This window comes from Herpailurus yagouaroundi, unplaced genomic scaffold (assembly GCF_014898765.1).
Source record: "Herpailurus yagouaroundi ecotype Mexico unplaced genomic scaffold, PumYag 29, whole genome shotgun sequence".
NCBI lineage: Eukaryota > Metazoa > Chordata > Mammalia > Carnivora > Felidae > Herpailurus > Herpailurus yagouaroundi.
Genome location: NW_024412377.1, coordinates 22,706,199 through 22,717,015, shown reverse-complemented (window position 1 = coordinate 22,717,015; position 10,817 = coordinate 22,706,199). Strand labels below are relative to the sequence as shown.

Sequence of the window (10,817 nt, the reverse complement as noted above, 5' to 3'; positions counted from 1 at the left end):
TTCTTGGTGTTCAAGCAATGGAGCTTTTTAGGATATCCTCTCCCAATGAAAAGTAATTGATGGCTTCTCATAGTCCTTATCCCTAAAAAAATAAGAACAGTGTTCCTACCGTTAACTACAACATGGATGAACTTGGAAGACATCCTAAGGGAAGACATGCTAAGGGAAATATTCCAGACACAGAAGAACAAATAGTGCATGATAATCACTGGTATCAGGAATCTAACATTGTCAAACTTGCAGAAGCAGAGAGTAGAATGGTGGTTACCAGGGTCTGGGACAAGAAAGAAGCGAGGAGGTGCTGATCAAAGACTGTGCGGTTTTACTGATGCAAGATAACTAAGTCATAAAGATCCACTGTACAGCATAGTGCATACAGTTGACATTACTACCTTGTACACTTAACCATTTATTGAGGGTAGATCTTACACTGCATGTTCTTATCAGAAAAAAAAAGGATAAGATAAAACTTCCAGAGGGGATGGATAAATTTCAGACATTGCATATGATGACATTTTCATAGATGCATACTTGTCCTCAAGCTCATCGAGATGTATACATTAAATATGCAAAACATTTTGTATGTCAATTACACCCAAATGAAATGAAAAGAAAAAAAAAATAAAATGTAAAATGAAATAAAATCAAATCAAAATTTGAAAGTTTACTGCCTGATGGACTCCTTTGGATATTGGAAACAATACAAATCGCACTGGGATATGCTGCTCTGATAAGTTTCCTAAGTGCCTCAAAAGTTGGACACTTTCCAGTGGCCTGCAAAGTGGACAAAGTCAACCAAACGGACTCAAATAATACATCATGCAGACAACTCTGTGATCTGGCCCCAGTGACTAGTAAGTCCAAGAAAACGTGACATTTCCATTGAAAATCATGTATGTTAATTGCCTTCATGGAGTTTATATTCTAATGACATAGACAAAAAATAATTTCATTTCTAATCCAACATAAATTTTACATTTTTTCTGTTTATTGTTCTCTCTTGGAGACTACATGTATGTTTCACAAAGGTGGAATTTTATGTTTTCCTTTTGCTTTGATATTTAGCTCATTTGTTCATTGCTTTACTTCCAGCGCCTAAAATGCTGCCTGGTGCACAGTAGTAACTCATAATGCAATTATTCAAATCATGGTATTATAAGTGCTTTGAAGCAAACTAAAACAGGTCAAGGATTACGGGGAAGGGAAGCAATGCGTTCTAATACGATGGCACCAGTTTAGTACTTGTTTGGGGAAGAATTTTGTCAAAAGTTAGTCTTTTGACTGGATAAGTTGAGAAAATGAGCCACGGAAAATTGAGGAGAAATTATTCTAAGCAGAAACAAAATCACCTAAAAAGTTCCAGAGGTAAGTGAGCTTTGTGTATTTGAGAAGAAGCAGAAAAGCCAAATTATTTGAAATAAAGGAAGCAGGAGATTATAGGTTTTACTTCTAGAAAGGTGAGCCAAAGCTAGATCCTACAGACTGCTGTGGCATGGTGACGACTTTGGATTGCTGTTACAAGAATCAGCAATAGAAAGGGAAGACAGGATTTTGGAACAAGGAAGTTATATGGTCAGATTTATATTTTAAAAGGTTTCTCTGACTTCCGTATGGAAAATAGACCTGCCGGAGTTTCTCAGTAGCAGCAGAGGACCAACGAGGAAAAGGTTGTTGTAATTAAATGAAGAGCTGATGATGGCTTAGGTTAGAGTGGTAACAGTGGTCACCGCGAGCAGGGGTGGTAGTGGAGGTCACAGTGGTAACAGGGTTGAATAGTGTAGTTGTGGGTGTGTCCGTGGTAGTAGCAGCCGCCGCGGTTGTGGTGGCGGTGGATGAGGGCCATAGCAGTGGGAGTGCTGGGGGTAATGGCGGTTGTCTGTACTTCCGCCTTGTGAAATGGGGGATATTTTGCAAAGGGCTGCTCTACGAATTCAGTTAGCTGATTTCAGGACTCTACCCCTGAAATCCTTGTTGCACTATATGCTAACTAATGTGGATGTAAATTAAAAAAAAAAAAATTAGGAAAAAAAGAATTCAATTAGCTGAAGTATTAAAAGAATAAGAAATGTGCTGAGAAAGGAAGCATCCAGCAAATGCCGACTGAATATATTATTTTGTTTCCATAGCCGCCAAACTAACTTACTGCTCTTCTTTCTAATTCTGTGTGGTATGCCGACTCAAGCCAAGTAAAAATTTCTTCTCCGGGAACAGTGGCTCATACATCTCCCATTGATCATGCTTTATATTCTTTTCTGAACATCACACTTTAAATGAATAATTCACCTTCCTGAGACATTCTAGTTCCTCATCTTCAACTATCTGATTAATTTGTGTCTTTCCAAGTACATTAAAAATTCCTTATTACGGGGCGCCTGGGTGGCGCAGTCGGTTGGGCGCCCGACTCCAGCCAGGTCACGATCTCGCGGTCCGTGAGTTCGAGCCCCGCGTCGGGCTCTGGGCTGATGGCTCAGAGCCTGGAGCCTGTTTCCGATGCTGTGTCTCCCTCTCTCTCTGCCCCTCCCCCGTTCATGCTCTGTCTCTCTCTGTCCCAAAAATAAATAAACGTTGAAAAAAAAAAATTAAAAAAATAAATAAATAAATAAATAAATAAATAAAAATTCCTTATTACTTTTGAAGCTTTCTCCATCCTTCAAAAAAAAAGATTTTTTTTGTAAATAAACACTTGCCCAATAGACTTCTTCAATCACTTAGCATTTGACCACTTATTAAGTTATGACAATAAATAACCAAAAATATATTTAAAAATACTTCAATAGATGCATGCACAATATAATACGTGACACTTACAAGGTGTATATTCACCTAGGTAAATCTTACAATTTTGTAATCAAATGTATGTATAATTTTATTCTTTCAAATAATAAACTAAAAATCAAAATAGTATTGCCATGCCATATAATACTGTTACAAAGAAACAGTGTGATAGAGATTAGTGTAGTAGAGATTACACTAATGGCCACAAATATTTCATTTCCCCCCCCCCCTTGGGGATTTCCAAAATGCTTACAATATTTAAGGCACAGGGATTTTTACTCCTTATAGCTTTTTGGCTGGGCCAAAACTATAAAAGGGAAAATAGAAAAAGGGCACTAAGCACCTTTGTAGAATTTAAAGATTTCCATAATTTGAGTCATGGGAAAATAATTACATGCATAATTATTGTGTGTGTAACGTGTCTGTATTAGAATGACTAAGACTTTAGTTTGTGTGTGTTGTTTTATCAAGGGCAAATGTGCTAATGTTAATTTTCTCCTCATTGAAAGAACACCATGAGATTCCTTCATTTTGACAGGTAGAACATTCTGGGATAAATAGACAAAGTAGACACATATGTCAAGTACATCTCAAGTAAATTTAAAGTCGAAGGAATTAATCAATAATGAGGTAATGGAATTTTAGATGAGCTGCAGGGCTGATATGGATTTTGTCATGTTAATATCATCATGCATAACTGGAAACATCTGCCATCTGCCTTATTCTGTATGGTAATGTGGAGCTTCATATATCTATATAATAACACAGTAAGTCTTGTTACTCAAAAGATCTTATCTACAGTCAAGCAAATGCTCTAAGACAATGAATGATTGGAGAGCCTTAGTCAATCTTTGTAATATAATTTATAATCTTGTCTAGCATCATTAGACACAACATCTCCAGGAATGTAACATGGAAGGAATAGAGTAATATTTCATTTTAACTTTTTGATAGATTTCCTGATTTGATATAAAGATTTTTAAAGTATCATTCTACCTTTCAAAATTATGTATGATTTCGAGCATAGTATAATCCTACAGTAATGAAATAATTTCTCTTATAAAATGTCAATGTATGTGAAAGGCATATAACATCATTTCAAGGATAAGTCTTGAGGTTATACAAACCTGAGTGTAAACTACCAAACTCTTGACCTTGAGTGAATTATATAATCTCAGACTCAGCGTTCTCAATCCAAAGAGATACGTATTCTAAGGTTTTACTGAGAAAACATATGTAATGTGCTTAGTTTAGAAAACATGTTACTACAAGTCAATAAACTGTAGCCACTATCATTACTTAAATACCAAAAAATAAAGGTTTGCTTCATAACAGAGTGAAATTTATGTGCTTTCTCTATGAAAAAAATCTTGCATAAAAATCATATCTATTTTATTAGGAGGTATTTTAATCTAAATATCAACATGTTAGGAATGTCTAATTAGTGTTTATTTTAAATGGAAATATAAAAAAGTGGAAAAATTACTGTAATGCTTAATTACATATTTAATAAACATTCATTTGTTATATCACTTTTGAGAGGATCACATATATATTAAGACTTTCAACTTATTTGTTGACTGGATAAACCCAGTTACTCATATCTCTAATCTTCAATTTTTATGACAGTGGTTGCCTGTATAGCATATTGATAATTGTTTCTTTTTTGAGACCATTAAAAAAAATCTTTCTTTTAAGATTTTAACTTACTTGGAGGCAAAAACATACTAGATACTTTGTATCTCCTCAACACTTATTCATAATAGAGATTACACTAATGGCCAGTAAAGAATACCAATGTATGGGTCGCCTTGGTGGTCCAGTCAGTTAAACATCCGACTTTGGTTTGGTCATGATCTCACAGTTCATGAGTTTGAGCCCAGCGTCAGGCTCTGTGCTGACAGCTCAGAGCCTGGAGCCTGCTTCCGATTCTGTGTCTCCCTCTCTCTCTCTCTGCTCCTCCTCTGCTCATGTTCTTTCTCCCTCTCAAAAATAAATAAGCATTAAAAAAAACAACATATTTTCTTTTTATCATCTCATTAAAACAGGACAATAAAAATTAAATTGGAAAAATTGTTTCAGATGTTTTGATAATTAAAAATCTCTAGTTTTCTCAAATTATCTTAATTCTTTTGTCTAGTTCTTTGCCCCAAATATCTGTTAAGGCATAAAGTTCATGAGCCTTAACGAAATAATTTGGAGAAGGGGAAAAAAGAGTGCAGAAAGCTTTAGAAGCCTCAGTCTGGACAAATGCAGTTCACCTGTGTTCTTTCACCACCTGAGCTGGTGGGAATGCACTCCCTTGAGCGAAACAGAATTCAGTCACTCAACCAATGAACGGGTTTCATCCGTGGCATACACAAGTTACACTAAAATATCAGCTCTTTAGAACTGGAAATTCTCTTTGGCAGACTCAGTAAAAGAAGCAGAGACCCAGAATTCCAGAATTAACTATTTCTTATGCTCGCTCGAACAAATGTCCTAATCGCTCTGCTCTTTTGTTTCATTAAATATAAAAGTAGATTACTGTAAGTTTATTCTCAAATTCAAATACAAAGTTGTAGATATTTCATCTTATTTATTGGTTTTATTAATATTTCACAAATTATGCAGATAGATGCTGTTTATGATCTAGTCCTAAACACACTAACGCCTAATAGAGGAACTAGTAACCATACTTTCTTAATTTTACTTACTCAGCATTTAAAGATATGAATTTTTGAATATTATAGTATATGAACCTGACTCCTAGTAGGGAGTTCATTTATGAACTTTAGTATTAGTTAAGAAACTGTTCCATTATTATGAAAATAATAATAATGATGGTGATGATCGTGAGATAGAGAGAGGAGGAAGAGGAAGATAAAAGGGGACCGGGTTGTTTAGTTATAGTAAACACCAACAAAACGATTATCCTTTAGTAGAAAAACGAAAACACTTATTTTTTTTATGATTATCAATAGAAAACCGTATTCATTAAGAAATGCAAAATAAAAAAAAAAAGAAATGTAAAATAAAACAAGTAATCCAAGGTTACTGTCTATATTCTACATTTTTGTCTCCTACTAAATCCAAATGAATTATGGAAGAAAGACTGAGGGAGGAACAGAATTAAAAAAGACAGCTCAAGACACGCACGATGTTTCTGCAAGAACAACTTTTATGAATAGCTTCTTCTTCATGTTTTATTTTGTTTTTGTTTTTATATTTTGTATAATAATATTAAATCATGTGACAATCCAATGGGAAGTCCAGCCAGATTTTTTTAATGAGGTATCTATTATGGGAACAAAGATTTTTTTCTTATATATTTTAAGGAAATAATTTCAGAGGTGGTCAAAACATGGGCCATAAATGATTTTTTTTTAATTTTTTTTCAACGTTTATTTATTTTTGGGACAGAGAGAGACAGAGCATGAACGGGGGAGGGGCAGAGAGAGAGGGAGACACAGAATCGGAAACAGGCTCCAGGCTCTGAGCCATCAGCCCAGAGCCCGACGCGGGGCTCGAACTCACGGACCGCGAGATCGTGACCTGGCTGAAGTCGGAAGCTTAACCGACTGAGCCACCCAGGCGCCCCGTGCCATAAATGATCTTTAAATCATTTATTTGAATGATATATATATACATATATATATATGTGTATATATATATATACATATATATATATTTAAGTTTATCTATTTATTTTGAGAGAGAGCAAGTGCATGCACACACGCAGGCAAGTTGGGGAGGGGCAGAGAGACGGAGAGAGAGAATCCCAAGCACGTTCTGTGCTTTTAGCACAGAGCTCTAGGGTTTGATCCCACAAAACATGAGATCATGACCTGAGCGGAAATCAGGGCTCAGATGCTTAATAGTGGGAGTCACCCAGGCACCCCTATGTGAATGATAATTTTAAAATTATTACATTTGTAAAAAATAAAATAAAATAAAACTAAAATAATAAAATTATTATATATGTGTTATTTCTAACCAACTGTGTATTTTGTTTCTTGGATATTGGGCAGCTAATATTGGCCAGAACTATATTTAAAGAAGCTATTTATAGCTTCTTATATTATTAATCAGTCTTTTTTCTATAATGTGGAAATCAGGGATAGCAGTTAAAATTCTATTTACATTTATGTCAATTTATAAAAATATTTAGAGAATGTTTTTACACTATTTTAATATGATTCAACCACAAAGATTCTAGTACTAAAAATCAAATCACTTATAATTTCAGCCACGTGAATTTGAATATAAATATGATTAATTTGACTCTCTAGAGCTATGCCAAAGCAAAAAGTTTCTTCCTATTAATTTTCAAAGTTGTACTTCAATATGGAAAGGGATTAATTGAACAGATAAATGATTTGAATTAATTTTTTAACACTGTTTATCAAAAGTCTGAGGGAAAGGTAAACAAAAGAAATAGCTGATACTTAAGTTTAATAGTGGCATATTTCAGGGGCTAGTGGCGGATCAATCAGCAGAGCATGGGACTCTTGATCTCAGGATTCTAAGTTCAAGCCCCACACTGGGCATGGGTCCGACTTACAAAACAAAACAAACAAACAAACGAAACACAACTCTAATAGTGGCATATTCTAATTCTATACAAACCCACAAAAATAGACCGTGAATCAAAGGGACATTTAGTAATTAAACACATTACAGAAGTTATAAAATAATGTAACAGAAAAAATAGAAAAAGCCTGCATGCTCAAATAAATCATTTTATAATTGAACACAATGCAATTAAGTGAACTTTAAATATAACCAATATATGAGAATGATATTGTTTATGAGAGTTTGCAAATTAGAAAGAGCATAAAAGCGAGAAACCAACCTATACATTTCCAATTTAAAAAAATGTATGTGTGTATATGCAAAGTGAATATAAAAATAAACATATACTCTATGTAAAGTACATTTTTATTTTTTATTTATTTTTATTTTTTTCACGTTTTATTTATTTTTGAGAGACAGAGTATGAGCAGGGGAGGGGCAGAGAGAGAGGGAGACACAGAATATGAAGCAGACTCCAGGCTCTGAGCTGTCAGCACAGAGCCTGACGTGGGCTCAAAGCCATGAACCGTGAGAGATCATGACCTGATCGGAGGTTTAACCGACTGAGCCACCCAGGAGCTCCTACATGTATATGTATACATACACACAACCCACATATAGTCATATTGTACAATATACTCACATTATATAGACACCTTATAGAGTTATGGGGGAGAGAGAGAAAGAGAAAATATACATGGAAATATTGACAATTATTAAATTTAATTTCTGAATCTGTCAGAAAATAATTGTGATATGATGTTATATCATCAATAAATACAGTGACAATAAAGTGAGGAAAGTTCTCTGGCTGAAATGTATAAACATTATTTAGGGTGTCGGTGTCAACTGTAGTTTTATATAATTCAAATGTTTGATCTACTTTTTATTCATTCATTATTCCTGTATTTATTCGGCACTAAACTCAACTTGACTATTTGTCATAGCTACAGTTTAATAGTACAAGATGAAAAGAGGACGAAGGTGCATGAGAAAGACAATGTTAACCAAATATATGAGTCAAAGTGTCCAAAATGGTGGCAAGTATATATTTACATGTATATACTTTTCCTAGAGATGCAACAGGCAAAAAGAGAATAACAAACAAGCAAATAGGTAGTTTTCTTGAAGGAAAATTGCAGTAAACATTTCACAGAAATTGTGGTGTGGTGGAAATGGCATTTAACAAAATCATTCCGTGCAAAGCATAATATGATGTCAGAGATTCTTTTCTATTTAACTTGCTTTCTTTTTAAATTTAATCTTTAAATTTACATGAAGTCAAGTTTTTGTTTCCATTTTTATAATATTGGTATGTTCTCTGATCCCGTGGTTTTGTAATTTTTCAGAATCTCTTATAAATGTAATGACGCCTCACATAACCTTGGTAAGTTTGGTTTCTTTCAGTCTAAACAATTATTTTGTGATTCATTCAAGTTGTTGCCTGTATTTATAGTCTATTACTTATTGCTAACTACCATTCTATTATATGAATATGCCATATTTTGTATAATTAATTCACCTAATGGCAATAAATTCATTACAGAACATTCGGGCTATTTCCACTGCTTGGCGATTATGGATAAAACTCCTATGAGTATTTGTGTACACATTTTAGTGTGAACATGAATTTTGATTTCTCTAGGGAAAATAGCTAGGGAGAGATTGCTGATTATAGGCTAATGTATCTTTAACTTTACAAGGAATTACCAATTTTTTTTTCAAAGTGGCTGTACCATTTTTCATTCCTCCTGAAAACATAGGAGAGTTCTAGTTGCTTCACATGTTGGTAGGATTTGGTATTATCAGTTTATTTTTAATTTTACTCATTCTAACAGGCATACAATGCTGTCTTATTGTTTTTTTCTTCCTCACATAATGTTTTTATTTGTATTCAACTATAAGCAAACAGCAGAATTAGTACAACATTCCACAACTCCCAGTCATCTTTTCTTACACAGATGGAGTGACCAGTTTAAGAGGCACAGACTTAGAGATTTCTGACCCTCACTCACCCAGCCCTGCAGCTCATCTCGATGGCAGGGTCTTGACAGCAAAGTGACTGTCCCTATTGTTTTTTCCAGTACTGCTCTTTAAAGGAGCCAGAGCAGGACACTGACCCTAGTAAGCAGCCCAAGGCACATCATCACACTGGGGACACGTCAAACTCTGGCTGTCTTAGTGAGAGAGCTGGCTGTAAAAACACCACCCAGAAGTGCTGTCATGCACAATTTGGGACTCCAGTTCACAATGGAAGAAGAAGAAACAAATCTCTTTTTATGTAAATCTCCCTTAGAGATTCTTTGGCCTACTGTAGGCCCACTCTTTTTACCTGAATGTTTTCTTCTTTAAATTCTGGGTTGCTAGTACCAAAATGCATCCTCCCCCCGCCGCAAGTGGAATTCAGATGTGATCAAAACATAAACCGGGGTGTGACCCTCTCAATTATAAAGGATAGGCAAATGGAAAAGCTACCTTAAACCACTACCTGATTGCTCTGGCCTCATCTGTGAGAATGGGAACGGAGAAGCAGAGGAATCTACATACATCCCTGAACTTGAGAACACCGCTCCAGACCTCTGGGATGGTTTCTGTCTTCTAGCATTTCCCGACTTCCCAGGCAGCTGCTTCCAGAATTTGGGCAGTTGGTCATCCCATTCTTCCTGGTAACACGTGCCGGCCACCGGGGGTCCCAGCTCCTTTTTGCAGAAGGATGCCACTTTGAATTCACCACAGCCGTCCCCAGATTGGTTGCTGAGAATGGGCTCCTCACACGCCAGTGGCCCATTGTATTTGAAAACTAGCCAGACCTAGTGGCGAAGGCCTGTGGCCTTGGGAGGCCCAGAGGCGAGGTAATCAGAAGGATTGTGCCACTGCGGATGTAACTGCCCTTCAGGCTGACCAGCAGAAAATGGTGCCGTTCCGTTTTGGGGGTCCTTCCTGCTGGAAGCATCGGGATCTGTCACCACGTAGGTATGCAGTTCACCTGGATCGAGGCCATCCCATGCAAGACCGGTGGGCTGGTTCTTCACCTGGGTGGGCGTCAGCACTTTGCCCAGCTCCATCCACCTGTGCTCCGAAGATTTTGACCTGCAGCGGATGCTGTGGCCACTCTTCCACTTCCTGCAGGTCACAGGCCAGGACCGCTTGCTGAGGTCCATTGGCATCACTGGGCGAAGTGGGAAGGACAGCTGGAGGCTGGGCCTGGGCCAGGGGCACTGACTCCTACCGGTCTGCAAACCGACCCTGTGAGGCCCGGGATCACTAGTGGTGTCTTTTGTGGTTTTCATTTGAACTTCTTTGATGGTAATGATAGTTCCTTGTTCTCATTTGCCAGCTATCTATCTTCTTGGTGAAGTATATGCTCAAGGAACCTACCCACTTGAAAACTTGGATTGCATGTGTTCTCGGTTTGATTTTGGCAGGCCTTCACATATTCTGTACGTGTGTCCTTTGCTGGGTATGCAGTTTTCTCTGAATATGTAGCT

The 10,817-nt window shown here is 36.4% G+C and overlaps 1 pseudogene; it reads right to left on the bottom strand.

The window, feature by feature from the left end:
* Nucleotides 1-1,723: 1,723 nt before the first annotated feature.
* On the bottom strand, nucleotides 1,724-10,496 carry LOC121041639 (phosphatidylethanolamine-binding protein 1-like; annotated as a pseudogene).
* Between the last annotated feature and the right edge of the window lie 321 nt (nucleotides 10,497-10,817).